General features: G+C 46.6%; 54 non-coding genes and 1 pseudogene across 54 annotated transcripts; all 55 read left to right on the forward strand.

The window, feature by feature from the left end:
- The first annotated feature begins 179 nt into the window (after nucleotides 1-179).
- LOC138480308 (5S ribosomal RNA) lies at nucleotides 180-297 on the forward strand. The gene has a single exon (XR_011273995.1). It is a non-coding gene; the product is annotated as a 5S ribosomal RNA (ribosomal RNA).
- Nucleotides 298-403: 106 nt separating this feature from the next.
- Nucleotides 404-522, forward strand: LOC138476566 (5S ribosomal RNA). The gene has a single exon (XR_011270605.1). It is a non-coding gene; the product is annotated as a 5S ribosomal RNA (ribosomal RNA).
- A 106-nt stretch (nucleotides 523-628) lies between these two features.
- On the forward strand, nucleotides 629-747 carry LOC138479866 (5S ribosomal RNA). The gene has a single exon (XR_011273601.1). It is a non-coding gene; the product is annotated as a 5S ribosomal RNA (ribosomal RNA).
- A 106-nt stretch (nucleotides 748-853) lies between these two features.
- Nucleotides 854-972, forward strand: LOC138476568 (5S ribosomal RNA). Its single transcript, XR_011270606.1, has one exon. It is a non-coding gene; the product is annotated as a 5S ribosomal RNA (ribosomal RNA).
- Nucleotides 973-1078: 106 nt separating this feature from the next.
- LOC138476569 (5S ribosomal RNA) lies at nucleotides 1079-1197 on the forward strand. The gene has a single exon (XR_011270607.1). It is a non-coding gene; the product is annotated as a 5S ribosomal RNA (ribosomal RNA).
- A 464-nt stretch (nucleotides 1198-1661) lies between these two features.
- Nucleotides 1662-1780, forward strand: LOC138476570 (5S ribosomal RNA). Its single transcript, XR_011270608.1, has one exon. It is a non-coding gene; the product is annotated as a 5S ribosomal RNA (ribosomal RNA).
- Nucleotides 1781-1886: 106 nt separating this feature from the next.
- LOC138476571 (5S ribosomal RNA) lies at nucleotides 1887-2005 on the forward strand. The gene has a single exon (XR_011270609.1). It is a non-coding gene; the product is annotated as a 5S ribosomal RNA (ribosomal RNA).
- Nucleotides 2006-2111: 106 nt separating this feature from the next.
- On the forward strand, nucleotides 2112-2230 carry LOC138480427 (5S ribosomal RNA). The gene has a single exon (XR_011274103.1). It is a non-coding gene; the product is annotated as a 5S ribosomal RNA (ribosomal RNA).
- Nucleotides 2231-2336: 106 nt separating this feature from the next.
- On the forward strand, nucleotides 2337-2445 carry LOC138474574 (5S ribosomal RNA; annotated as a pseudogene).
- Nucleotides 2446-2551: 106 nt separating this feature from the next.
- LOC138476572 (5S ribosomal RNA) lies at nucleotides 2552-2670 on the forward strand. The gene has a single exon (XR_011270610.1). It is a non-coding gene; the product is annotated as a 5S ribosomal RNA (ribosomal RNA).
- Nucleotides 2671-3133: 463 nt separating this feature from the next.
- On the forward strand, nucleotides 3134-3252 carry LOC138478221 (5S ribosomal RNA). The gene has a single exon (XR_011272108.1). It is a non-coding gene; the product is annotated as a 5S ribosomal RNA (ribosomal RNA).
- A 106-nt stretch (nucleotides 3253-3358) lies between these two features.
- LOC138476573 (5S ribosomal RNA) lies at nucleotides 3359-3477 on the forward strand. The gene has a single exon (XR_011270611.1). It is a non-coding gene; the product is annotated as a 5S ribosomal RNA (ribosomal RNA).
- Nucleotides 3478-3583: 106 nt separating this feature from the next.
- LOC138480340 (5S ribosomal RNA) lies at nucleotides 3584-3702 on the forward strand. The gene has a single exon (XR_011274024.1). It is a non-coding gene; the product is annotated as a 5S ribosomal RNA (ribosomal RNA).
- A 106-nt stretch (nucleotides 3703-3808) lies between these two features.
- LOC138476574 (5S ribosomal RNA) lies at nucleotides 3809-3927 on the forward strand. Its single transcript, XR_011270612.1, has one exon. It is a non-coding gene; the product is annotated as a 5S ribosomal RNA (ribosomal RNA).
- A 463-nt stretch (nucleotides 3928-4390) lies between these two features.
- On the forward strand, nucleotides 4391-4509 carry LOC138478493 (5S ribosomal RNA). The gene has a single exon (XR_011272356.1). It is a non-coding gene; the product is annotated as a 5S ribosomal RNA (ribosomal RNA).
- Nucleotides 4510-4615: 106 nt separating this feature from the next.
- LOC138476576 (5S ribosomal RNA) lies at nucleotides 4616-4734 on the forward strand. Its single transcript, XR_011270614.1, has one exon. It is a non-coding gene; the product is annotated as a 5S ribosomal RNA (ribosomal RNA).
- A 464-nt stretch (nucleotides 4735-5198) lies between these two features.
- LOC138478788 (5S ribosomal RNA) lies at nucleotides 5199-5317 on the forward strand. The gene has a single exon (XR_011272623.1). It is a non-coding gene; the product is annotated as a 5S ribosomal RNA (ribosomal RNA).
- A 106-nt stretch (nucleotides 5318-5423) lies between these two features.
- LOC138477941 (5S ribosomal RNA) lies at nucleotides 5424-5542 on the forward strand. Its single transcript, XR_011271854.1, has one exon. It is a non-coding gene; the product is annotated as a 5S ribosomal RNA (ribosomal RNA).
- Nucleotides 5543-5648: 106 nt separating this feature from the next.
- LOC138476577 (5S ribosomal RNA) lies at nucleotides 5649-5767 on the forward strand. Its single transcript, XR_011270615.1, has one exon. It is a non-coding gene; the product is annotated as a 5S ribosomal RNA (ribosomal RNA).
- A 106-nt stretch (nucleotides 5768-5873) lies between these two features.
- LOC138476579 (5S ribosomal RNA) lies at nucleotides 5874-5992 on the forward strand. Its single transcript, XR_011270616.1, has one exon. It is a non-coding gene; the product is annotated as a 5S ribosomal RNA (ribosomal RNA).
- A 464-nt stretch (nucleotides 5993-6456) lies between these two features.
- On the forward strand, nucleotides 6457-6575 carry LOC138480106 (5S ribosomal RNA). The gene has a single exon (XR_011273819.1). It is a non-coding gene; the product is annotated as a 5S ribosomal RNA (ribosomal RNA).
- Nucleotides 6576-6681: 106 nt separating this feature from the next.
- On the forward strand, nucleotides 6682-6800 carry LOC138476580 (5S ribosomal RNA). Its single transcript, XR_011270617.1, has one exon. It is a non-coding gene; the product is annotated as a 5S ribosomal RNA (ribosomal RNA).
- Nucleotides 6801-7264: 464 nt separating this feature from the next.
- On the forward strand, nucleotides 7265-7383 carry LOC138479313 (5S ribosomal RNA). Its single transcript, XR_011273099.1, has one exon. It is a non-coding gene; the product is annotated as a 5S ribosomal RNA (ribosomal RNA).
- Nucleotides 7384-7489: 106 nt separating this feature from the next.
- LOC138477828 (5S ribosomal RNA) lies at nucleotides 7490-7608 on the forward strand. The gene has a single exon (XR_011271751.1). It is a non-coding gene; the product is annotated as a 5S ribosomal RNA (ribosomal RNA).
- Nucleotides 7609-7714: 106 nt separating this feature from the next.
- LOC138476581 (5S ribosomal RNA) lies at nucleotides 7715-7833 on the forward strand. The gene has a single exon (XR_011270618.1). It is a non-coding gene; the product is annotated as a 5S ribosomal RNA (ribosomal RNA).
- A 106-nt stretch (nucleotides 7834-7939) lies between these two features.
- Nucleotides 7940-8058, forward strand: LOC138476583 (5S ribosomal RNA). The gene has a single exon (XR_011270620.1). It is a non-coding gene; the product is annotated as a 5S ribosomal RNA (ribosomal RNA).
- A 463-nt stretch (nucleotides 8059-8521) lies between these two features.
- On the forward strand, nucleotides 8522-8640 carry LOC138476584 (5S ribosomal RNA). Its single transcript, XR_011270621.1, has one exon. It is a non-coding gene; the product is annotated as a 5S ribosomal RNA (ribosomal RNA).
- Nucleotides 8641-8746: 106 nt separating this feature from the next.
- Nucleotides 8747-8865, forward strand: LOC138479716 (5S ribosomal RNA). Its single transcript, XR_011273466.1, has one exon. It is a non-coding gene; the product is annotated as a 5S ribosomal RNA (ribosomal RNA).
- Nucleotides 8866-8971: 106 nt separating this feature from the next.
- Nucleotides 8972-9090, forward strand: LOC138476585 (5S ribosomal RNA). The gene has a single exon (XR_011270622.1). It is a non-coding gene; the product is annotated as a 5S ribosomal RNA (ribosomal RNA).
- A 106-nt stretch (nucleotides 9091-9196) lies between these two features.
- Nucleotides 9197-9315, forward strand: LOC138476586 (5S ribosomal RNA). The gene has a single exon (XR_011270623.1). It is a non-coding gene; the product is annotated as a 5S ribosomal RNA (ribosomal RNA).
- A 464-nt stretch (nucleotides 9316-9779) lies between these two features.
- LOC138479209 (5S ribosomal RNA) lies at nucleotides 9780-9898 on the forward strand. Its single transcript, XR_011273005.1, has one exon. It is a non-coding gene; the product is annotated as a 5S ribosomal RNA (ribosomal RNA).
- Nucleotides 9899-10004: 106 nt separating this feature from the next.
- On the forward strand, nucleotides 10005-10123 carry LOC138476587 (5S ribosomal RNA). The gene has a single exon (XR_011270624.1). It is a non-coding gene; the product is annotated as a 5S ribosomal RNA (ribosomal RNA).
- Nucleotides 10124-10229: 106 nt separating this feature from the next.
- On the forward strand, nucleotides 10230-10348 carry LOC138476590 (5S ribosomal RNA). Its single transcript, XR_011270627.1, has one exon. It is a non-coding gene; the product is annotated as a 5S ribosomal RNA (ribosomal RNA).
- Nucleotides 10349-10811: 463 nt separating this feature from the next.
- On the forward strand, nucleotides 10812-10930 carry LOC138478917 (5S ribosomal RNA). Its single transcript, XR_011272739.1, has one exon. It is a non-coding gene; the product is annotated as a 5S ribosomal RNA (ribosomal RNA).
- Nucleotides 10931-11036: 106 nt separating this feature from the next.
- LOC138479718 (5S ribosomal RNA) lies at nucleotides 11037-11155 on the forward strand. Its single transcript, XR_011273467.1, has one exon. It is a non-coding gene; the product is annotated as a 5S ribosomal RNA (ribosomal RNA).
- A 106-nt stretch (nucleotides 11156-11261) lies between these two features.
- On the forward strand, nucleotides 11262-11380 carry LOC138476591 (5S ribosomal RNA). Its single transcript, XR_011270628.1, has one exon. It is a non-coding gene; the product is annotated as a 5S ribosomal RNA (ribosomal RNA).
- Nucleotides 11381-11844: 464 nt separating this feature from the next.
- On the forward strand, nucleotides 11845-11963 carry LOC138480353 (5S ribosomal RNA). Its single transcript, XR_011274036.1, has one exon. It is a non-coding gene; the product is annotated as a 5S ribosomal RNA (ribosomal RNA).
- A 106-nt stretch (nucleotides 11964-12069) lies between these two features.
- LOC138476592 (5S ribosomal RNA) lies at nucleotides 12070-12188 on the forward strand. The gene has a single exon (XR_011270629.1). It is a non-coding gene; the product is annotated as a 5S ribosomal RNA (ribosomal RNA).
- Nucleotides 12189-12294: 106 nt separating this feature from the next.
- LOC138476593 (5S ribosomal RNA) lies at nucleotides 12295-12413 on the forward strand. The gene has a single exon (XR_011270630.1). It is a non-coding gene; the product is annotated as a 5S ribosomal RNA (ribosomal RNA).
- A 464-nt stretch (nucleotides 12414-12877) lies between these two features.
- On the forward strand, nucleotides 12878-12996 carry LOC138478495 (5S ribosomal RNA). The gene has a single exon (XR_011272357.1). It is a non-coding gene; the product is annotated as a 5S ribosomal RNA (ribosomal RNA).
- Nucleotides 12997-13102: 106 nt separating this feature from the next.
- LOC138478100 (5S ribosomal RNA) lies at nucleotides 13103-13221 on the forward strand. The gene has a single exon (XR_011271998.1). It is a non-coding gene; the product is annotated as a 5S ribosomal RNA (ribosomal RNA).
- A 464-nt stretch (nucleotides 13222-13685) lies between these two features.
- LOC138476594 (5S ribosomal RNA) lies at nucleotides 13686-13804 on the forward strand. The gene has a single exon (XR_011270631.1). It is a non-coding gene; the product is annotated as a 5S ribosomal RNA (ribosomal RNA).
- Nucleotides 13805-13910: 106 nt separating this feature from the next.
- LOC138476595 (5S ribosomal RNA) lies at nucleotides 13911-14029 on the forward strand. The gene has a single exon (XR_011270632.1). It is a non-coding gene; the product is annotated as a 5S ribosomal RNA (ribosomal RNA).
- A 106-nt stretch (nucleotides 14030-14135) lies between these two features.
- LOC138480050 (5S ribosomal RNA) lies at nucleotides 14136-14254 on the forward strand. The gene has a single exon (XR_011273768.1). It is a non-coding gene; the product is annotated as a 5S ribosomal RNA (ribosomal RNA).
- Nucleotides 14255-14360: 106 nt separating this feature from the next.
- Nucleotides 14361-14479, forward strand: LOC138478843 (5S ribosomal RNA). Its single transcript, XR_011272672.1, has one exon. It is a non-coding gene; the product is annotated as a 5S ribosomal RNA (ribosomal RNA).
- Nucleotides 14480-14943: 464 nt separating this feature from the next.
- On the forward strand, nucleotides 14944-15062 carry LOC138478497 (5S ribosomal RNA). The gene has a single exon (XR_011272359.1). It is a non-coding gene; the product is annotated as a 5S ribosomal RNA (ribosomal RNA).
- Nucleotides 15063-15168: 106 nt separating this feature from the next.
- LOC138476596 (5S ribosomal RNA) lies at nucleotides 15169-15287 on the forward strand. Its single transcript, XR_011270633.1, has one exon. It is a non-coding gene; the product is annotated as a 5S ribosomal RNA (ribosomal RNA).
- A 464-nt stretch (nucleotides 15288-15751) lies between these two features.
- Nucleotides 15752-15870, forward strand: LOC138478498 (5S ribosomal RNA). The gene has a single exon (XR_011272360.1). It is a non-coding gene; the product is annotated as a 5S ribosomal RNA (ribosomal RNA).
- A 106-nt stretch (nucleotides 15871-15976) lies between these two features.
- Nucleotides 15977-16095, forward strand: LOC138476597 (5S ribosomal RNA). The gene has a single exon (XR_011270634.1). It is a non-coding gene; the product is annotated as a 5S ribosomal RNA (ribosomal RNA).
- Nucleotides 16096-16559: 464 nt separating this feature from the next.
- Nucleotides 16560-16678, forward strand: LOC138476598 (5S ribosomal RNA). Its single transcript, XR_011270635.1, has one exon. It is a non-coding gene; the product is annotated as a 5S ribosomal RNA (ribosomal RNA).
- A 106-nt stretch (nucleotides 16679-16784) lies between these two features.
- LOC138476599 (5S ribosomal RNA) lies at nucleotides 16785-16903 on the forward strand. The gene has a single exon (XR_011270636.1). It is a non-coding gene; the product is annotated as a 5S ribosomal RNA (ribosomal RNA).
- A 106-nt stretch (nucleotides 16904-17009) lies between these two features.
- On the forward strand, nucleotides 17010-17128 carry LOC138480051 (5S ribosomal RNA). The gene has a single exon (XR_011273769.1). It is a non-coding gene; the product is annotated as a 5S ribosomal RNA (ribosomal RNA).
- A 106-nt stretch (nucleotides 17129-17234) lies between these two features.
- On the forward strand, nucleotides 17235-17353 carry LOC138478844 (5S ribosomal RNA). Its single transcript, XR_011272673.1, has one exon. It is a non-coding gene; the product is annotated as a 5S ribosomal RNA (ribosomal RNA).
- A 464-nt stretch (nucleotides 17354-17817) lies between these two features.
- On the forward strand, nucleotides 17818-17936 carry LOC138478499 (5S ribosomal RNA). Its single transcript, XR_011272361.1, has one exon. It is a non-coding gene; the product is annotated as a 5S ribosomal RNA (ribosomal RNA).
- Nucleotides 17937-18042: 106 nt separating this feature from the next.
- LOC138476602 (5S ribosomal RNA) lies at nucleotides 18043-18161 on the forward strand. Its single transcript, XR_011270638.1, has one exon. It is a non-coding gene; the product is annotated as a 5S ribosomal RNA (ribosomal RNA).
- Nucleotides 18162-18367: the final 206 nt, after the last annotated feature.

Below are 18367 nucleotides of genomic sequence, written 5' to 3' on the forward strand. Positions count from 1 at the left end.
ATGGATGGATTAAAGTTATCCTACCAGACATAGGAGTCCTGAATGGGCCCACCAGTCTTATATATCTCGCCTGATCAAGCGCTGATCGAGCGATGAGCGTGGTATCATGTTGCAAGTGGCTGCATGGCTTAGCTTACTAAATGCAAATGCATAAGAGTAATATTCTTAGCATTTCTAGAGCCTACGGCCACACCACACTGAATGCGCCCGATCTCGTCTGATCTCGAAGCTAAGCAGTGTCGGGCCTAGTTAGTACCTGGATGGGAGACCGCCTGGGAATACCAGGTGCTGTAGGCTTTTTTGTGCTCCAAGTTCAGGAAGTGAGCCATTTCTCAATTGCCTTTCAAAACTGCAAGGTCTAGCCGACTAGATGCTTAAAAGTACAAAACTCACTAGGCCCAGAGCCTACGGCCACACCACACTGAATGCGCCCGATCTCGTCTGATCTCGGAAGCTAAGCAGTGTCGGGCCTAGTTAGTACCTGGATGGGAGACCGCCTGGGAATACCAGGTGCTGTAGGCTTTTTTGTGCTCCAAGTTCAGGAAGTGAGCCATTTCTCAATTGCCTTTCAAAACTGCAAGGTCTAGCCGACTAGATGCTTAAAAGTACAAAACTCACTAGGACCAGAGCCTACGGCCACACCACACTGAATGTGCCCGATCTCGTCTGATCTCAGAAGCTAAGCAGTGTCGGGCCTAGTTAGTACCTGGATGGGAGACCGCCTGGGAATACCAGGTGCTGTAGGCTTTTTTGTGCTCCAAGTTCAGGAAGTGAGCCATTTCTCAATTGCCTTTCAAAACTGCAAGGTCTAGCCGACTAGATGCTTAAAAGTACAAAACTCACTAGGACCAGAGCCTACGGCCACACCACACTGAATGCGCCCGATCTCGTCTGATCTCGGAAGCTAAGCAGTGTCGGGCCTAGTTAGTACCTGGATGGGAGACCGCCTGGGAATACCAGGTGCTGTAGGCTTTTTTGTGCTCCAAGTTCAGGAAGTGAGCCATTTCTCAATTGCCTTTCAAAACTGCAAGGTCTAGCCGACTAGATGCTTAAAAGTACAAAACTCACTAGGCCCAGAGCCTACGGCCACACCACACTGAATGCGCCCGATCTCGTCTGATCTCGGAAGCTAAGCAGTGTCGGGCCTAGTTAGTACCTGGATGGGAGACCGCCTGGGAATACCAGGTGCTGTAGGCTATTTTGTGCTCCATGATTAGTAATTGCGCAACTTCTCAATTACTTTTCAAATTTGGTATGTTTCCAAAATAATTTTATCCCGTTTTATAGCGGAAATGTTGGACAACATTATGAGGGCTGGAGCTACCTATTTACATATAATTAGCATACAGGTAGTGTGTTCATGGGTAATAAATCGACTTTCACATGTAATGCAGTACAGAGAATATTGAGTCCTTCAAGAGGCATGAAAGAAAGCCGTTATTGTGTTGATTGTTCTCTCCACCTCCCTGCAACAGAAACAGGATGGATGGATTAAAGTTATCCTACCAGACATAGGAGTCCTGAATGGGCCCACCAGTCTTATATATCTCGCCTGATCAAGCGCTGATCGAGCGATGAGCGTGGTATCATGTTGCAAGTGGCTGCATGGCTTAGCTTACTAAATGCAAATGCATAAGAGTAATATTCTTAGCATTTCTAGAGCCTACGGCCACACCACACTGAATGCGCCCGATCTCGTCTGATCTCGGAAGCTAAGCAGTGTCGGGCCTAGTTAGTACCTGGATGGGAGACCGCCTGGGAATACCAGGTGCTGTAGGCTTTTTTGTGCTCCAAGTTCAGGAAGTGAGCCATTTCTCAATTGCCTTTCAAAACTGCAAGGTCTAGCCGACTAGATGCTTAAAAGTACAAAACTCACTAGGCCCAGAGCCTACGGCCACACCACACTGAATGCGCCCGATCTCGTCTGATCTCGGAAGCTAAGCAGTGTCGGGCCTAGTTAGTACCTGGATGGGAGACCGCCTGGGAATACCAGGTGCTGTAGGCTTTTTTGTGCTCCAAGTTCAGGAAGTGAGCCATTTCTCAATTGCCTTTCAAAACTGCAAGGTCTAGCCGACTAGATGCTTAAAAGTACAAAACTCACTAGGACCAGAGCCTACGGCCACACCACACTGAATGTGCCCGATCTCGTCTAATCTCAGAAGCTAAGCAGTGTCGGGCCTAGTTAGTACCTGGATGGGAGACCGCCTGGGAATACCAGGTGCTGTAGGCTTTTTTGTGCTCCAAGTTCAGGAAGTGAGCCATTTCTCAATTGCCTTTCAAAACTGCAAGGTCTAGCCGACTAGATGCTTAAAAGTACAAAACTCACTAGGACCAGAGCCTACGGCCACACCACACTGAATGCGTCTGATCTCGGAAGCTAAGCAGTGTCGGGCCTAGTTAGTACCTGGATGGGAGACCGCCTGGGAATACCAGGTGCTGTAGGCTTTTTTGTGCTCCAAGTTCAGGAAGTGAGCCATTTCTCAATTGCCTTTCAAAACTGCAAGGTCTAGCCGACTAGATGCTTAAAAGTACAAAACTCACTAGGCCCAGAGCCTACGGCCACACCACACTGAATGCGCCCGATCTCGTCTGATCTCGGAAGCTAAGCAGTGTCGGGCCTAGTTAGTACCTGGATGGGAGACCGCCTGGGAATACCAGGTGCTGTAGGCTATTTTGTGCTCCATGATTAGTAATTGCACAACTTCTCAATTACTTTTCAAATTTGGTATGTTTCCAAAATAATTTTATCCCGTTTTATAGCGGAAATGTTGGACAACATTATGAGGGCTGGAGCTACCTATTTACATATAATTAGCATACAGGTAGTGTGTTCATGGGTAATAAATCGACTTTCACATGTAATGCAGTACAGAGAATATTGAGTCCTTCAAGAGGCATGAAAGAAAGCCGTTATTGTGTTGATTGTTCTCTCCACCTCCCTGCAACAGAAACAGGATGGATGGATTAAAGTTATCCTACCAGACATAGGAGTCCTGAATGGGCCCACCAGTCTTATATATCTCGCCTGATCGAGCCTGATCGAGCGATGAGCGTGGTATCATGTTGCAAGTGGCTGCATGGCTTAGCTTACTAAATGCAAATGCATAAGAGTAATATTCTTAGCATTTCTAGAGCCTACGGCCGCACCACACTGAATGCGCCCGATCTCGTCTGATCTCGGAAGCTAAGCAGTGTCGGGCCTAGTTAGTACCTGGATGGGAGACCGCCTGGGAATACCAGGTGCTGTAGGCTTTTTTGTGCTCCAAGTTCAGGAAGTGAGCCATTTCTCAATTGCCTTTCAAAACTGCAAGGTCTAGCCGACTAGATGCTTAAAAGTACAAAACTCACTAGGCCCAGAGCCTACGGCCACACCACACTGAATGCGCCCGATCTCGTCTGATCTCGGAAGCTAAGCAGTGTCGGGCCTAGTTAGTACCTGGATGGGAGACCGCCTGGGAATACCAGGTGCTGTAGGCTTTTTTGTGCTCCAAGTTCAGGAAGTGAGCCATTTCTCAATTGCCTTTCAAAACTGCAAGGTCTAGCCGACTAGATGCTTAAAAGTACAAAACTCACTAGGACCAGAGCCTACGGCCACACCACACTGAATGTGCCCGATCTCGACTGATCTCAGAAGCTAAGCAGTGTCGGGCCTAGTTAGTACCTGGATGGGAGACCGCCTGGGAATACCAGGTGCTGTAGGCTTTTTTGTGCTCCAAGTTCAGGAAGTGAGCCATTTCTCAATTGCCTTTCAAAACTGCAAGGTCTAGCCGACTAGATGCTTAAAAGTACAAAACTCACTAGGCCCAGAGCCTACGGCCACACCACACTGAATGCGCCCGATCTCGTCTGATCTCGGAAGCTAAGCAGTGTCGGGCCTAGTTAGTACCTGGATGGGAGACCGCCTGGGAATACCAGGTGCTGTAGGCTATTTTGTGCTCCATGATTAGTAATTGCACAACTTCTCAATTACTTTTCAAATTTGGTATGTTTCCAAAATAATTTTATCCCGTTTTATAGCGGAAATGTTGGACAACATTATGAGGGCTGGAGCTAACTATTTACATATAATTAGCATACAGGTAGTGTGTTCATGGGTAATAAATCGACTTTCACATGTAATGCAGTACAGAGAATATTGAGTCCTTCAAGAGGCATGAAAGAAAGCCGTTATTGTGTTGATTGTTCTCTCCACCTCCCTGCAACAGAAACAGGATGGATGGATTAAAGTTATCCTACCAGACATAGGAGTCCTGAATGGGCCCACCAGTCTTATATATCTCGCCTGATCGAGCCTGATCGAGCGATGAGCGTGGTATCATGTTGCAAGTGGCTGCATGGCTTAGCTTACTAAATGCAAATGCATAAGAGTAATATTCTTAGCATTTCTAGAGCCTACGGCCACACCACACTGAATGCGCCCGATCTCGTCTGATCTCGGAAGCTAAGCAGTGTCGGGCCTAGTTAGTACCTGGATGGGAGACTGCCTGGGAATACCAGGTGCTGTAGGCTTTTTTGTGCTCCAAGTTCAGGAAGTGAGCCATTTCTCAATTGCCTTTCAAAACTGCAAGGTCTAGCCGACTAGATGCTTAAAAGTACAAAACTCACTAGGCCCAGAGCCTACGGCCACACCACACTGAATGCGCCCGATCTCGTCTGATCTCGGAAGCTAAGCAGTGTCGGGCCTAGTTAGTACCTGGATGGGAGACCGCCTGGGAATACCAGGTGCTGTAGGCTATTTTGTGCTCCATGATTAGTAATTGCGCAACTTCTCAATTACTTTTCAAATTTGGTATGTTTCCAAAATAATTTTATCCCGTTTTATAGCGGAAATGTTGGACAACATTATGAGGGCTGGAGCTACCTATTTACATATAATTAGCATACAGGTAGTGTGTTCATGGGTAATAAATCGACTTTCACATGTAATGCAGTACAGAGAATATTGAGTCCTTCAAGAGGCATGAAAGAAAGCCGTTATTGTGTTGATTGTTCTCTCCACCTCCCTGCAACAGAAACAGGATGGATGGATTAAAGTTATCCTACCAGACATAGGAGTCCTGAATGGGCCCACCAGTCTTATATATCTCGCCTGATCGAGCGCTGATCGAGCGATGAGCGTGGTATCATGTTGCAAGTGGCTGCATGGCTTAGCTTACTAAATGCAAATGCATAAGAGTAATATTCTTAGCATTACTCGAGCCTACGGCCACACCACACTGAATGCGCCCGATCTCGTCTGATCTCGGAAGCTAAGCAGTGTCGGGCCTAGTTAGTACCTGGATGGGAGACCGCCTGGGAATACCAGGTGCTATAGGCTTTTTTGTGCTCCAAGTTCAGGAAGTGAGCCATTTCTCAATTGCCTTTCAAAACTGCAAGGTCTAGCCGACTAGATGCTTAAAAGTACAAAACTCAGTAGGCCCAGAGCCTACGGCCACACCACACTGAATGCGCCCGATCTCCTCTGATCTCGGAAGCTAAGCAGTGTCGGGCCTAGTTAGTACCTGGATGGGAGACCGCCTGGGAATACCAGGTGCTGTAGGCTTTTTTGTGCTCCAAGTTCAGGAAGTGAGCCATTTCTCAATTGCCTTTCAAAACTGCAAGGTCTAGCCGACTAGATGCTTAAAAGTACAAAACTCACTAGGACCAGAGCCTACGGCCACACCACACTGAATGCGCCCGATCTCGTCTGATCTCGGAAGCTAAGCAGTGTCGGGCCTAGTTAGTACCTGGATGGGAGACCGCCTGGGAATACCAGGTGCTGTAGGCTTTTTTGTGCTCCAAGTTCAGGAAGTGAGCCATTTCTCAATTGCCTTTCAAAACTGCAAGGTCTAGCCGACTAGATGCTTAAAAGTACAAAACTCACTAGGCCCTGAGCCTACGGCCACACCACACTGAATGCGCCCGATCTCGTCTGATCTCGGAAGCTAAGCAGTGTCGGGCCTAGTTAGTACCTGGATGGGAGACCGCCTGGGAATACCAGGTGCTGTAGGCTATTTTGTGCTCCATGATTAGTAATTGCACAACTTCTCAATTACTTTTCAAATTTGGTATGTTTCCAAAATAATTTTATCCCGTTTTATAGCGGAAATGTTGGACAACATTATGAGGGCTGGAGCTACCTATTTACATATAATTAGCATACAGGTAGTGTGTTCATGGGTAATAAATCGACTTTCACATGTAATGCAGTACAGAGAATATTGAGTCCTTCAAGAGGCATGAAAGAAAGCCGTTATTGTGTTGATTGTTCTCTCCACCTCCCTGCAACAGAAACAGGATGGATGGATTAAAGTTATCCTACCAGACATAGGAGTCCTGAATGGGCCCACCAGTCTTATATATCTCGCCTGATCGAGCGCTGATCGAGCGATGAGCGTGGTATCATGTTGCAAGTGGCTGCATGGCTTAGCTTACTAAATGCAAATGCATAAGAGTAATATTCTTAGCATTACTAGAGCCTACGGCCACACCACACTGAATGCGCCCAATCTCGTCTGATCTCGGAAGCTAAGCAGTGTCGGGCCTAGTTAGTACCTGGATGGGAGACTGCCTGGGAATACCAGGTGCTGTAGGCTTTTTTGTGCTCCAAGTTCAGGAAGTGAGCCATTTCTCAATTGCCTTTCAAAACTGCAAGGTCTAGCCGACTAGATGCTTAAAAGTACAAAACTCACTAGGCCCAGAGCCTACGGCCACACCACACTGAATGCGCCCGATCTCGTCTGATCTCGGAAGCTAAGCAGTGTCGGGCCTAGTTAGTACCTGGATGGGAGACCGCCTGGGAATACCAGGTGCTGTAGGCTATTTTGTGCTCCATGATTAGTAATTGCGCAACTTCTCAATTACTTTTCAAATTTGGTATGTTTCCAAAATAATTTTATCCCGTTTTATAGCGGAAATGTTGGACAACATTATGAGGGCTGGAGCTACCTATTTACATATAATTAGCATACAGGTAGTGTGTTCATGGGTAATAAATCGACTTTCACATGTAATGCAGTACAGAGAATATTGAGTCCTTCAAGAGGCATGAAAGAAAGGCGTTATTGTGTTGATTGTTCTCTCCACCTCCCTGCAACAGAAACAGGATGGATGGATTAAAGTTATCCTACCAGACATAGGAGTCCTGAATGGGCCCACCAGTCTTATATATCTCGCCTGATCGAGCGCTGATCGACCGATGAGCGTGGTATCATGTTGCAAGTGGCTGCATGGCTTAGCTTACTAAATGCAAATGCATAAGAGTAATATTCTTAGCATTACTCGAGCCTACGGCCACACCACACTGAATGCGCCCAATCTCGTCTGATCTCGGAAGCTAAGCAGTGTCGGGCCTAGTTAGTACCTGGATGGGAGACCGCCTGGGAATACCAGGTGCTGTAGGCTTTTTTGTGCTCCAAGTTCAGGAAGTGAGCCATTTCTCAATTGCCTTTCAAAACTGCAAGGTCTAGCCGACTAGATGCTTAAAAGTACAAAACTCACTAGGCCCAGAGCCTACGGCCACACCACACTGAATGCGCCTGATCTCGTCTGATCTCGGAAGCTAAGCAGTGTTGGGCCTAGTTAGTACCTGGATGGGAGACCGCCTGGGAATACCAGGTGCTGTAGGCTTTTTTGTGCTCCAAGTTCAGGAAGTGAGCCATTTCTCAATTGCCTTTCAAAACTGCAAGGTCTAGCCGACTAGATGCTTAAAAGTACAAAACTCACTAGGACCAGAGCCTACGGCCACACCACACTGAATGCGCCCGATCTCGTCTGATCTCGGAAGCTAAGCAGTGTCGGGCCTAGTTAGTACCTGGATGGGAGACCGCCTGGGAATACCAGGTGCTGTAGGCTTTTTTGTGCTCCAAGTTCAGGAAGTGAGCCATTTCTCAATTGCCTTTCAAAACTGCAAGGTCTAGCCGACTAGATGCTTAAAAGTACAAAACTCACTAGGCCCTGAGCCTACGGCCACACCACACTGAATGCGCCCGATCTCGTCTGATCTCGGAAGCTAAGCAGTGTCGGGCCTAGTTAGTACCTGGATGGGAGACCGCCTGGGAATACCAGGTGCTGTAGGCTATTTTGTGCTCCATGATTAGTAATTGCACAACTTCTCAATTACTTTTCAAATTTGGTATGTTTCCAAAATAATTTTATCCCGTTTTATAGCGGAAATGTTGGACAACATTATGAGGGCTGGAGCTACCTATTTACATATAATTAGCATACAGGTAGTGTGTTCATGGGTAATAAATCGACTTTCACATGTAATGCAGTACAGAGAATATTGAGTCCTTCAAGAGGCATGAAAGAAAGCCGTTATTGTGTTGATTGTTCTCTCCACCTCCCTGCAACAGAAACAGGATGGATGGATTAAAGTTATCCTACCAGACATAGGAGTCCTGAATGGGCCCACCAGTCTTATATATCTCGCCTGATCGAGCCTGATCGAGCGATGAGCGTGGTATCATGTTGCAAGTGGCTGCATGGCTTAGCTTACTAAATGCAAATGCATAAGAGTAATATTCTTAGCATTTCTAGAGCCTACGGCCACACCACACTGAATGCGCCCGATCTCGTCTGATCTCGGAAGCTAAGCAGTGTCGGGCCTAGTTAGTACCTGGATGGGAGACCGCCTGGGAATACCAGGTGCTGTAGGCTTTTTTGTGCTCCAAGTTCAGGAAGTGAGCCATTTCTCAATTGCCTTTCAAAACTGCAAGGTCTAGCCGACTAGATGCTTAAAAGTACAAAACTCACTAGGCCCAGAGCCTACGGCCACACCACACTGAATGCGCCCGATCTCGTCTGATCTCGGAAGCTAAGCAGTGTCGGGCCTAGTTAGTACCTGGATGGGAGACGGCCTGGGAATACCAGGTGCTGTAGGCTTTTTTGTGCTCCAAGTTCAGGAAGTGAGCCATTTCTCAATTGCCTTTCAAAACTGCAAGGTCTAGCCGACTAGATGCTTAAAAGTACAAAACTCACTAGGACCAGAGCCTACGGCCACACCACACTGAATGCGCCCGATCTCGTCTGATCTCGGAAGCTAAGCAGTGTCGGGCCTAGTTAGTACCTGGATGGGAGACCGCCTGGGAATACCAGGTGCTGTAGGCTTTTTTGTGCTCCAAGTTCAGGAAGTGAGCCATTTCTCAATTGCCTTTCAAAACTGCAAGGTCTAGCCGACTAGATGCTTAAAAGTACAAAACTCACTAGGCCCAGAGCCTACGGCCACACCACACTGAATGCGCCCGATCTCGTCTGATCTCGGAAGCTAAGCAGTGTCGGGCCTAGTTAGTACCTGGATGGGAGACCGCCTGGGAATACCAGGTGCTGTAGGCTATTTTGTGCTCCATGATTAGTAATTGCACAACTTCTCAATTACTTTTCAAATTTGGTATGTTTCCAAAATAATTTTATCCCGTTTTATAGCGGAAATGTTGGACAACATTATGAGGGCTGGAGCTACCTATTTACATATAATTAGCATACAGGTAGTGTGTTCATGGGTAATAAATCGACTTTCACATGTAATGCAGTACAGAGAATATTGAGTCCTTCAAGAGGCATGAAAGAAAGCCGTTATTGTGTTGATTGTTCTCTCCACCTCCCTGCAACAGAAACAGGATGGATGGATTAAAGTTATCCTACCAGACATAGGAGTCCTGAATGGGCCCACCAGTCTTATATATCTCGCCTGATCGAGCGCTGATCGAGCGATGAGCGTGGTATCATGTTGCAAGTGGCTGCATGGCTTAGCTTACTAAATGCAAATGCATAAGAGTAATATTCTTAGCATTACTAGAGCCTACGGCCACACCAGACTGAATGCGCCCGATCTCGTCTGATCTCGGAAGCTAAGCAGTGTCGGGCCTAGTTAGTACCTGGATGGGAGACCGCCTGGGAATACCAGGTGCTGTAGGCTTTTTTGTGCTCCAAGTTCAGGAAGTGAGCCATTTCTCAATTGCCTTTCAAAACTGCAAGGTCTAGCCGACTAGATGCTTAAAAGTACAAAACTCACTAGGCCCAGAGCCTACGGCCACACCACACTGAATGCGCCCGATCTCGTCTGATCTCGGAAGCTAAGCAGTGTCGGGCCTAGTTAGTACCTGGATGGGAGACCGCCTGGGAATACCAGGTGCTGTAGGCTTTTTTGTGCTCCAAGTTCAGGAAGTGAGCCATTTCTCAATTGCCTTTCAAAACTGCAAGGTCTAGCCGACTAGATGCTTAAAAGTACAAAACTCACTAGGCCCTGAGCCTACGGCCACACCACACTGAATGCGCCCGATCTCGTCTGATCTCGGAAGCTAAGCAGTGTCGGGCCTAGTTAGTACCTGGATGGGAGACCGCCTGGGAATACCAGGTGCTGTAGGCTATTTTGTGCTCCATGATTAGTAATTGCACAACTTCTCAATTACTTTTCAAATTTGGTATGTTTCCAAAATAATTTTATCCCGTTTTATAGCGGAAATGTTGGACAACATTATGAGGGCTGGAGCTACCTATTTACATATAATTAGCATACAGGTAGTGTGTTCATGGGTAATAAATCGACTTTCACATGTAATGCAGTACAGAGAATATTGAGTCCTTCAAGAGGCATGAAAGAAAGCCGTTATTGTGTTGATTGTTCTCTCCACCTCCCTGCAACAGAAACAGGATGGATGGATTAAAGTTATCCTACCAGACATAGGAGTCCTGAATGGGCCCACCAGTCTTATATATCTCGCCTGATCGAGCCTGATCGAACGATGAGCGTGGTATCATGTTGCAAGTGGCTGCATGGCTTAGCTTACTAAATGCAAATGCATAAGAGTAATATTCTTAGCATTTCTAGAGCCTACGGCCACACCACACTGAATGCGCCCGATCTCGTCTGATCTCGGAAGCTAAGCAGTGTCAGGCCTAGTTAGTACCTGGATGGGAGACCGCCTGGGAATACCAGGTGCTGTAGGCTTTTTTGTGCTCCAAGTTCAGGAAGTGAGCCATTTCTCAATTGCCTTTCAAAACTGCAAGGTCTAGCCGACTAGATGCTTAAAGGTACAAAACTCACTAGGCCCAGAGCCTACGGCCACACCACACTGAATGCGCCCGATCTCGTCTGATCTCGGAAGCTAAGCAGTGTCGGGCCTAGTTAGTACCTGGATGGGAGACGGCCTGGGAATACCAGGTGCTGTAGGCTTTTTTGTGCTCCAAGTTCAGGAAGTGAGCCATTTCTCAATTGCCTTTCAAAACTGCAAGGTCTAGCCGACTAGATGCTTAAAAGTACAAAACTCACTAGGCCCAGAGCCTACGGCCACACCACACTGAATGCGCCCGATCTCGTCTGATCTCGGAAGCTAAGCAGTGTCGGGCCTAGTTAGTACCTGGATGGGAGACCGCCTGGGAATACCAGGTGCTGTAGGCTATTTTGTGCTCCATGATTAGTAATTGCACAACTTCTCAATTACTTTTCAAATTTGGTATGTTTCCAAAATAATTTTATCCCGTTTTATAGCGGAAATGTTGGACAACATTATGAGGGCTGGAGCTACCTATTTACATATAATTAGCATACAGGTAGTGTGTTCATGGGTAATAAATCGACTTTCACATGTAATGCAGTACAGAGAATATTGAGTCCTTCAAGAGGCATGAAAGAAAGCCGTTATTGTGTTGATTGTTCTCTCCACCTCCCTGCAACAGAAACAGGATGGATGGATTAAAGTTATCCTACCAGACATAGGAGTCCTGAATGGGCCCACCAGTCTTATATATCTCGCCTGATCGAGCGCTGATCGAGCGATGAGCGTGGTATCATGTTGCAAGTGGCTGCATGGCTTAGCTTACTAAATGCAAATGCATAAGAGTAATATTCTTAGCATTACTAGAGCCTAAGGCCACACCAGACTGAATGCGCCCGATCTCGTCTGATCTCGGAAGCTAAGCAGTGTCGGGCCTAGTTAGTACCTGGATGGGAGACCGCCTGGGAATACCAGGTGCTGTAGGCTTTTTTGTGCTCCAAGTTCAGGAAGTGAGCCATTTCTCAATTGCCTTTCAAAACTGCAAGGTCTAGCCGACTAGATGCTTAAAAGTACAAAACTCACTAGGCCCAGAGCCTACGGCCACACCACACTGAATGCGCCCGATCTCGTCTGATCTCGGAAGCTAAGCAGTGTCGGGCCTAGTTAGTACCTGGATGGGAGACCGCCTGGGAATACCAGGTGCTGTAGGCTTTTTTGTGCTCCAAGTTCAGGAAGTGAGCCATTTCTCAATTGCCTTTCAAAACTGCAAGGTCTAGCCGACTAGATGCTTAAAAGTACAAAACTCACTAGGACCAGAGCCTACGGCCACACCACACTGAATGCGCCCGATCTCGTCTGATCTCGGAAGCTAAGCAGTGTCGGGCCTAGTTAGTACCTGGATGGGAGACCGCCTGGGAATACCAGGTGCTGTAGGCTATTTTGTGCTCCATGATTAGTAATTGCACAACTTCTCAATTACTTTTCAAATTTGGTATGTTTCCAAAATAATTTTATCCCGTTTTATAGCGGAAATGTTGGACAACATTATGAGGGCTGGAGCTACCTATTTACATATAATTAGCATACAGGTAGTGTGTTCATGGGTAATAAATCGACTTTCACATGTAATGCAGTACAGAGAATATTGAGTCCTTCAAGAGGCATGAAAGAAAGCCGTTATTGTGTTGATTGTTCTCTCCACCTCCCTGCAACAGAAACAGGATGGATGGATTAAAGTTATCCTACCAGACATAGGAGTCCTGAATGGGCCCACCAGTCTTATATATCTCGCCTGATCAAGCGCTGATCGAGCGATGAGCGTGGTATCATGTTGCAAGTGGCTGCATGGCTTAGCTTACTAAATGCAAATGCATAAGAGTAATATTCTTAGCATTTCTAGAGCCTACGGCCACACCACACTGAATGCGCCCGATCTCGTCTGATCTCGGAAGCTAAGCAGTGTCGGGCCTAGTTAGTACCTGGATGGGAGACTGCCTGGGAATACCAGGTGCTGTAGGCTTTTTTGTGCTCCAAGTTCAGGAAGTGAGCCATTTCTCAATTGCCTTTCAAAACTGCAAGGTCTAGCCGACTAGATGCTTAAAAGTATAAAACTCACTAGGCCCAGAGCCTACGGCCACACCACACTGAATGCGCCTGATCTCGTCTGATCTCGGAAGCTAAGCAGTGTCGGGCCTAGTTAGTACCTGGATGGGAGACCGCCTGGGAATACCAGGTGCTGTAGGCTATTTTGTGCTCCATGATTAGTAATTGCGCAACTTCTCAATTACTTTTCAAATTTGGTATGTTTCCAAAATAATTTTATCCCGTTTTATAGCGGAAATGTTGGACAACATTATGAGGGCTGGAGCTACCTATTTACATATAATTAGCATACAGGTAGTGTGTTCATGGGTAATAAATCGACTTTCACATGTAATGCAGTACAGAGAATATTGAGTCCTTCAAGAGGCATGAAAGAAAGCCGTTATTGTGTTGATTGTTCTCTCCACCTCCCTGCAACAGAAACAGGATGGATGGATTAAAGTTATCCTACCAGACATAGGAGTCCTGAATGGGCCCACCAGTCTTATATATCTCGCCTGATCAAGCGCTGATCGAGCGATGAGCGTGGTATCATGTTGCAAGTGGCTGCATGGCTTAGCTTACTAAATGCAAATGCATAAGAGTAATATTCTTAGCATTTCTAGAGCCTACGGCCACACCACACTGAATGCGCCCGATCTCGTCTGATCTCGGAAGCTAAGCAGTGTCGGGCCTAGTTAGTACCTGGATGGGAGACCGCCTGGGAATACCAGGTGCTGTAGGCTTTTTTGTGCTCCAAGTTCAGGAAGTGAGCCATTTCTCAATTGCCTTTCAAAACTGCAAGGTCTAGCCGACTAGATGCTTAAAAGTACAAAACTCACTAGGCCCAGAGCCTACGGCCACACCACACTGAATGCGCCCGATCTCGTCTGATCTCGGAAGCTAAGCAGTGTCGGGCCTAGTTAGTACCTGGATGGGAGACCGCCTGGGAATACCAGGTGCTGTAGGCTTTTTTGTGCTCCAAGTTCAGGAAGTGAGCCATTTCTCAATTGCCTTTCAAAACTGCAAGGTCTAGCCGACTAGATGCTTAAAAGTACAAAACTCACTAGGACCAGAGCCTACGGCCACACCACACTGAATGCGCCCGATCTCGTCTGATCTCAGAAGCTAAGCAGTGTCGGGCCTAGTTAGTACCTGGATGGGAGACTGCCTGGGAATACCAGGTGCTGTAGGCTTTTTTGTGCTCCAAGTTCAGGAAGTGAGCCATTTCTCAATTGCCTTTCAAAACTGCAAGGTCTAGCCGACTAGATGCTTAAAAGTACAAAACTCACTAGGCCCAGAGCCTACGGCCACACCACACTGAATGCGCCCGATCTTGTCTGATCTCGGAAGCTAAGCAGTGTCGGGCCTAGTTAGTACCTGGATGGGAGACCGCCTGGGAATACCAGGTGCTGTAGGCTATTTTGTGCTCCATGATTAGTAATTGCACAACTTCTCAATTACTTTTCAAATTTGGTATGTTTCCAAAATAATTTTATCCCGTTTTATAGCGGAAATGTTGGACAACATTATGAGGGCTGGAGCTACCTATTTACATATAATTAGCATACAGGTAGTGTGTTCATGGGTAATAAATCGACTTTCACATGTAATGCAGTACAGAGAATATTGAGTCCTTCAAGAGGCATGAAAGAAAGGCGTTATTGTGTTGATTGTTCTCTCCACCTCCCTGCAACAGAAACAGGATGGATGGATTAAAGTTATCCTACCAGACATAGGAGTCCTGAATGGGCCCACCAGTCTTATATATCTCGCCTGATCGAGCGCTGATCGACCGATGAGCGTGGTATCATGTTGCAAGTGGCTGCATGGCTTAGCTTACTAAATGCAAATGCATAAGAGTAATATTCTTAGCATTTCTAGAGCCTACGGCCACACCACACTGAATGCGCCCGATCTCGTCTGATCTCGGAAGCTAAGCAGTGTCGGGCCTAGTTAGTACCTGGATGGGAGACTGCCTGGGAATACCAGGTGCTGTAGGCTTTTTTGTGCTCCAAGTTCAGGAAGTGAGCCATTTCTCAATTGCCTTTCAAAACTGCAAGGTCTAGCCGACTAGATGCTTAAAAGTATAAAACTCACTAGGCCCAGAGCCTACGGCCACACCACACTGAATGCGCCCGATCTCGTCTGATCTCGGAAGCTAAGCAGTGTCGGGCCTAGTTAGTACCTGGATGGGAGACCGCCTGGGAATACCAGGTGCTGTAGGCTATTTTGTGCTCCATGATTAGTAATTGCGCAACTTCTCAATTACTTTTCAAATTTGGTATGTTTCCAAAATAATTTTATCCCGTTTTATAGCGGAAATGTTGGACAACATTATGAGGGCTGGAGCTACCTATTTACATATAATTAGCATACAGGTAGTGTGTTCATGGGTAATAAATCGACTTTCACATGTAATGCAGTACAGAGAATATTGAGTCCTTCAAGAGGCATGAAAGAAAGCCGTTATTGTGTTGATTGTTCTCTCCACCTCCCTGCAACAGAAACAGGATGGATGGATTAAAGTTATCCTACCAGACATAGGAGTCCTGAATGGGCCCACCAGTCTTATATATCTCGCCTGATCAAGCGCTGATCGAGCGATGAGCGTGGTATCATGTTGCAAGTGGCTGCATGGCTTAGCTTACTAAATGCAAATGCATAAGAGTAATATTCTTAGCATTTCTAGAGCCTACGGCCACACCACACTGAATGCGCCCGATCTCGTCTGATCTCGGAAGCTAAGCAGTGTCGGGCCTAGTTAGTACCTGGATGGGAGACTGCCTGGGAATACCAGGTGCTGTAGGCTTTTTTGTGCTCCAAGTTCAGGAAGTGAGCCATTTCTCAATTGCCTTTCAAAACTGCAAGGTCTAGCCGACTAGATGCTTAAAAGTATAAAACTCACTAGGCCCAGAGCCTACGGCCACACCACACTGAATGCGCCCGATCTCGTCTGATCTCGGAAGCTAAGCAGTGTCGGGCCTAGTTAGTACCTGGATGGGAGACCGCCTGGGAATACCAGGTGCTGTAGGCTATTTTGTGCTCCATGATTAGTAATTGCGCAACTTCTCAATTACTTTTCAAATTTGGTATGTTTCCAAAATAATTTTATCCCGTTTTATAGCGGAAATGTTGGACAACATTATGAGGGCTGGAGCTACCTATTTACATATAATTAGCATACAGGTAGTGTGTTCATGGGTAATAAATCGACTTTCACATGTAATGCAGTACAGAGAATATTGAGTCCTTCAAGAGGCATGAAAGAAAGCCGTTATTGTGTTGATTGTTCTCTCCACCTCCCTGCAACAGAAACAGGATGGATGGATTAAAGTTATCCTACCAGACATAGGAGTCCTGAATGGGCCCACCAGTCTTATATATCTCGCCTGATCAAGCGCTGATCGAGCGATGAGCGTGGTATCATGTTGCAAGTGGCTGCATGGCTTAGCTTACTAAATGCAAATGCATAAGAGTAATATTCTTAGCATTTCTAGAGCCTACGGCCACACCACACTGAATGCGCCCGATCTCGTCTGATCTCGGAAGCTAAGCAGTGTCGGGCCTAGTTAGTACCTGGATGGGAGACCGCCTGGGAATACCAGGTGCTGTAGGCTTTTTTGTGCTCCAAGTTCAGGAAGTGAGCCATTTCTCAATTGCCTTTCAAAACTGCAAGGTCTAGCCGACTAGATGCTTAAAAGTACAAAACTCACTAGGCCCAGAGCCTACGGCCACACCACACTGAATGCGCCCGATCTCGTCTGATCTCGGAAGCTAAGCAGTGTCGGGCCTAGTTAGTACCTGGATGGGAGACCGCCTGGGAATACCAGGTGCTGTAGGCTTTTTTGTGCTCCAAGTTCAGGAAGTGAGCCATTTCTCAATTGCCTTTCAAAACTGCAAGGTCTAGCCGACTAGATGCTTAAAAGTACAAAACTCACTAGGACCAGAGCCTACGGCCACACCACACTGAATGCGCCCGATCTCGTCTGATCTCAGAAGCTAAGCAGTGTCGGGCCTAGTTAGTACCTGGATGGGAGACTGCCTGGGAATACCAGGTGCTGTAGGCTTTTTTGTGCTCCAAGTTCAGGAAGTGAGCCATTTCTCAATTGCCTTTCAAAACTGCAAGGTCTAGCCGACTAGATGCTTAAAAGTACAAAACTCACTAGGCCCAGAGCCTACGGCCACACCACACTGAATGCGCCCGATCTTGTCTGATCTCGGAAGCTAAGCAGTGTCGGGCCTAGTTAGTACCTGGATGGGAGACCGCCTGGGAATACCAGGTGCTGTAGGCTATTTTGTGCTCCATGATTAGTAATTGCACAACTTCTCAATTACTTTTCAAATTTGGTATGTTTCCAAAATAATTTTATCCCGTTTTATAGCGGAAATGTTGGACAACATTATGAGGGCTGGAGCTACCTATTTACATATAATTAGCATACAGGTAGTGTGTTCATGGGTAATAAATCGACTTTCACATGTAATGCAGTACAGAGAATATTGAGTCCTTCAAGAGGCATGAAAGAAAGGCGTTATTGTGTTGATTGTTCTCTCCACCTCCCTGCAACAGAAACAGGATGGATGGATTAAAGTTATCCTACCAGACATAGGAGTCCTGAATGGGCCCACCAGTCTTATATATCTCGCCTGATCGAGCGCTGATCGACCGATGAGCGTGGTATCATGTTGCAAGTGGCTGCATGGCTTAGCTTACTAAATGCAAATGCATAAGAGTAATATTCTTAGCATTTCTAGAGCCTACGGCCACACCACACTGAATGCGCCCGATCTCGTCTGATCTCGGAAGCTAAGCAGTGTCGGGCCTAGTTAGTACCTGGATGGGAGACTGCCTGGGAATACCAGGTGCTGTAGGCTTTTTTGTGCTCCAAGTTCAGGAAGTGAGCCATTTCTCAATTGCCTTTCAAAACTGCAAGGTCTAGCCGACTAGATGCTTAAAAGTATAAAACTCACTAGGCCCAGAGCCTACGGCCACACCACACTGAATGCGCCCGATCTCGTCTGATCTCGGAAGCTAAGCAGTGTCGGGCCTAGTTAGTACCTGGATGGGAGACCGCCTGGGAATACCAGGTGCTGTAGGCTATTTTGTGCTCCATGATTAGTAATTGCGCAACTTCTCAATTACTTTTCAAATTTGGTATGTTTCCAAAATAATTTTATCCCGTTTTATAGCGGAAATGTTGGACAACATTATGAGGGCTGGAGCTACCTATTTACATATAATTAGCATACAGGTAGTGTGTTCATGGGTAATAAATCGACTTTCACATGTAATGCAGTACAGAGAA

The sequence above is a fragment of the Ambystoma mexicanum genome, chromosome 8, assembly GCF_040938575.1.
Source record: "Ambystoma mexicanum isolate Mex_15411 chromosome 8, UKY_AmexF1_1, whole genome shotgun sequence".
Classification (NCBI taxonomy): domain Eukaryota; kingdom Metazoa; phylum Chordata; class Amphibia; order Caudata; family Ambystomatidae; genus Ambystoma; species Ambystoma mexicanum.